The sequence below is a fragment of the Plectrocnemia conspersa genome, unplaced genomic scaffold (genome assembly GCF_051122295.1).
Source record: "Plectrocnemia conspersa isolate PC_06_02 unplaced genomic scaffold, ASM5112229v1 ptg000006l, whole genome shotgun sequence".
Classification (NCBI taxonomy): Eukaryota; Metazoa; Arthropoda; class Insecta; order Trichoptera; family Polycentropodidae; genus Plectrocnemia; species Plectrocnemia conspersa.
The window spans coordinates 11,066,824-11,071,701 of record NW_028277170.1 but is presented as its reverse complement, the minus strand read 5'-3'; the positions used below and the strand labels follow the sequence as shown (position 1 = coordinate 11,071,701).

Genomic DNA, 4,878 nt, shown 5'->3' with positions numbered 1-4,878 from the left:
ATATTAATAACTGTGAGGTAAGATTTTTATTATTTTGATTCAAATACAAAATTACAAAATTCTCCTTCGAACTCGGTTTTACACCTCGCCTCCAGTCTGAGCAACCATCTCCAGGACACGCGGTCGAGACAAATACCAACGATTACTAGAAGTGTTTAGCTACGTAAACAAAGGTTCACCGTCAACACTACGTCACAAATACTGAAAGGTTTCATAAGGGCCACTTTGTACAGTTCGCTGAACAAGCGTCATAATACTAGAAGGGTTTATCACTACGTAAACAAAGGTTGACCGTCAAACATTACATCACGAATACTGAAAGGTTTCATAAGGACCACTTGGTACAGTTCGCTGTACAAACGTCCTAATACAAATCATCAACCGGCACTGTCGTAAACGTTATTTTGAAGCGTTGACCGCTTCACTCATTTCTTGAACTTTTTGTGAGGACACGTGCAACCATGCAAGGTGACTAGGTTTGTGACTAGGAAAAACAATCGCATGCAACCAATTGTTGACTGATTTGAAATAGGTTTGATTTTAGTCGACTCATGTGCGGACCCACACTCCTGTACACGGGCATGGTCACCAAATATTTGCATGTTCAACTCTTTTGCAGCTCGAGTTGAAAAACAGTTGCTCCGTGTGCGGAGGGCCTTAACCTCGCAGCCGGAACGTCGCCACGCGTCCCTATAGACGTCGGTTGGATCCCGTGGTTCGCCGGAGCGAAGTCACGGCCGCGTTAGACGGTACTGGAGCCCTACACCTCAAGAGTGCGCCCCTCTCAGACTTGTACCACCTCTGAGCCGCGTCCCATAGACGTCAGTTGGAGCCCGATGTCCGCCGAAGCGACGTCACGGCCGCGCTAGACGGTACCGGAGCCCTATGTCACGAGACTGCGCCCCCTTCAGAGCTGTGTCACAACTGAAAAGCGCACCATAGACGTCGGTTTGAACCCGATGTCCGCACGGAGCGACGTCACGGCCGCGTTAGACGGTACCGGAGCCCTATATCACGAGACTGCGCCCCCTTCAGAGCTGTGTCACAACTGAAAAGCGCACCATAGACGTCGGTTTGAACCCGATGTCCGCCGGAGCGACGTCACGGCCGCGTTAGACGGTACCGGAGCCCTATGTCACGAGACTGTGCCCCCTTCAGAGCTGTGTCACAACTGAAAAGCGCACCATAGACGTCGGTTTGAACCCGATGTCCGCCGGAGCGACGTCACGGTCGCGTTAGACGGTACCGGAGCCCTATGCCACGAGACTGCGCCCCCTTCAAAGCTGTGCCACTTCTAAGCCGCGCTCATAGGCGTCGGTTGGATCCCGATGTGCGCCGAAGCGACGTCACGGTCGCGTTAGACAGTACCGGAGCCCTATGCCACGGGACTGCGCCCCCTTCAGAGCTGTGTCACCTCTAAGCCGCGCCTCATAGACGGGTTGGATCCCATGCTTAGCCGGAGCGACGTCACGGGCGCGTTAGATGGTACCGGAGCCCTACGCCTTGAGACTGCGCCCCCTTCAGAGCTATGCCACTTCTGAAAAGTGCACCATAGACGTCGGTTGGAACCGGATGTCTGCCGAAGCGACGTCACGGCCGCGTTAGACGGTACCGGAGCCCTATGCCACGAGACTACGCCCCCTTCAGAGCTGTGTCACCTCTAAGCCGTGCCTCATAGATGTCAGATGGAGCCCGATGTCCGCCGGAGCTAAACGGTACCGGAGCCCTACCAATCACCAAGGACCGTCGGTTTCCACCAGTGTATATTAGAAAGATCGGTGTTGTGGGTTTCGCGATTTACTTCCACCATTGTGCGTGTTTTATAAAAATGGTATTGTGGATGGTTTAATATAGACTATCCAAAACTAAACAACAAACATAACCACCCCAACAATACATATGTCAACGTAACGTATAAGAGATCATCTAAGCTACGAAATAGATATGTATTTTAAATAATAAGTTGTATGTATAAATATGGCAATGATTGACTTTATGAATTCGCTTTTCCAGATCAAAACAACAATGAACTTGATGGATTGGTTCGAGAGAAAACTGTCAAATGTCAAATAAAATTCATATTCCTTCACCCTTCACCGAAATGGAGAAATAATATATTTATAAGCAACTTAGCTTGAACTATAACAATGTAATTTATCTTAAAATTATGTAGATCAATAAAATGTAAACACTTATCAAATAAACTATAGTTTTGTGATATTCGTTGCATGTTCTTTTCAGTTATATTATTTTATGAACAAACTTATTTAAAATAAAAATTATACTAGAATTTTCAAGACAATCCATTCACAAAATAATAATTTTATTACATTAAAGAATTATTTTGCATACTAAGAAAGATTAAAAATACGGAAACCATACAAGCGTTTAGCTGTAGATTCTTTGCTACTATTCACTAAAAGTCACTAATGTCTTAAAATCTCATCCGGCACCGTTAAATGAAATAAGGCATAATCCCTTTTCGTTTTGATATTTTCAATTGAAATATCTGTGCACGCAGGTACAGATTCTTTCACATGTTCCTATGTCTGTGTCCTGACCGTCGAGCTGACGGAGGAGTCAACTTAGAACCGGTATCTGGGATCTCTGATCCTGTTGGCAATTTCGATGCTGGTACTGGCTTCGATGCAACCTTGCAAAATTAGGCATTCCGCTTGCTTCAGTAACATCATCACCGTCATTTCTGACAATACTTTCTTTAACCAAACCCATGGCTGGCTCACTGTCTCGACTACGGTGCCAAACGGTCTGTGTTGTTTTTAACCAAGACTTAAAATTAACATTACATAAAAACAAAACCCATGTAACTCGTTTAAATAATTAACAAATTCCATTAGCCTTTCAAAATAATAATCATTTAATTGAAGCAAAAAATACTTTTAAATCTTCTCACCAAAATGTGAACACGAGTTTAATCGATGATAATATTCAATTGATCCTTGATACGTTGTCATCGAATCGTACATTGATAGATGATGATAAGAGGAAATATACTTATTTCTTAAGCGAACAAGTAAAACTTTTGAATTATTGACGAAATTTATAATAAGCCTTATTTTTTTATTATATTGAATGAAATATTGAAGGTATGACTTTTTACATTGAAGAAGCAGCTAAATCTGCTTATGTATGTATGTTTGAAAGTTTGCATTTTTTGTTTAAAGAAGTATTAAAAACGATGAAAGCAATACAATTATTTTACGTCTATTTTACTGTAAAAACTTAAATACATATTTTTAACTTCAGAGAATTACTAAGCTAGTCTCAAGAAAATGTTTAATTGCCGCATAGGCGACTGGAATATCACCAAAATAGACATCCGAAAGACAGCTATCGCAAGGCCGGCCGAGGGGCAGGTGGTACAGGCGATCGCCTGGGGCGCTAGATCTTGTGGGGCGCCGTAATACCAAATAAAAACGCAATATTCACTTAAAATTATCAAACAATATTCTTAAAGAATATAATCTGATATTATTATTTTTGTGTACACTACTGTGTACTCTAGATTATTTCACGCGTAAAAAATCGCGACGAAAAATAAACTACAAGTTCTTATATACCCACAATCGCAAAAAAGAGTATGGTGTCAAATAAATTAAAATACTTTAATTTTAAATATATTTTTGCGATTATGTAATGAGCTAATAAAGTATTAATATGGGGTGGGGGAGAAGTGCGCAAATTTAGTTTTTGCCTGGGGCGCCAATTAACCAAGGGCCGGCCCTGCCACTATGATATAAAAATAAAAATTTTGTTGGCGGATGGCTGTGTGACACTTGGTTGCAAACATTTATGGCTTTTAAATTTAATTTAAAATTTGGAAAAAATTAAATTTATAACATTTTTTTTATTTTAAACAATTTTAGTTTAAAATTATTTTAAAGTTGGATTTATCGGACCAAGTGACACTCGTCTAATCTATAGATGACCAATCTTGATGTTTTTGGGCCCACTTTAACCTTCGAGTTTTATTTATTTCTTAAAGCCACGGGTTGTGTCGCGATTAACAACCTCTGAGTTGCAAATTGTTAAGCTTTCTTCTGACTGTCCGCGAAAAAATGGATGGCCTACTGCTTCAGCAGCCAGATTTGAAGACCTTTTTCGACGATTTTTAAGAAACTCACGACATAAATTCAATCTTTCTGGACAGTTCTATTTCGTTTTCTTCTAGTTTTTGACGTTAATTTGTAATAACCACATTCGTTTAACCGTTTCAAAGCATTTTGGACAGCATATATTGAACAATTAAAATGTTTACTAAAAAATCCAATTTTGAGGAAATCTTTAACTAATGTTCCTTAATATAAAAAATATTAAAAACTTCATTTATTAACACACCTTTTTAATTTTTTTTTTAGGTTTTTGTGTTTTTTTTTTAATTATCTATATGCTTTCGATTTTTAAGTCAAAAATACCTAAGTGCTACATTAATATTTAACTTGAAAATATTTTTGTTAAGCCGGATAAAATTATTTAGAAAACAGTGTATGATTAATTAATTATATCTTATTTTAATTGATTGTTTTTTTAGTTTGTTCTGGTAATATTGAAATTAAACATTTTTTTTTAAACCATGAGAGTGATATTCTGTGTGAGCAATATTCGTAATGAGTAATCTTATTGTAAGCGATCTTTTTGTGACCATTTTTTTGAGTCCGTTTACGCAATACCTTAATAAAATTAAATCTTACGTTCGATATTACCCCGTATAAAGTAAGAAAATATATATTATATTTTGAATATATTTTAAATATTAAATAAAATATTACTTTGGCATGTTTTTATAAATAAGAGATTTTAAAATCATTATTCTGTTATAATAAAAAAAATATACTACTGATTGAATTATCGTCGATG

At 38.5% G+C, this 4,878-nt stretch overlaps 1 long non-coding RNA gene across 1 annotated transcript; it reads left to right on the top strand.

Moving 5' to 3' along the window:
* Positions 1-643: 643 nt before the first annotated feature.
* On the top strand, positions 644-2,218 carry LOC148234217 (uncharacterized). Its single transcript, XR_015810123.1, has 2 exons — positions 644-1,946; positions 2,014-2,218. It is a non-coding gene; the product is annotated as an uncharacterized LOC148234217 (long non-coding RNA).
* Positions 2,219-4,878: the final 2,660 nt, after the last annotated feature.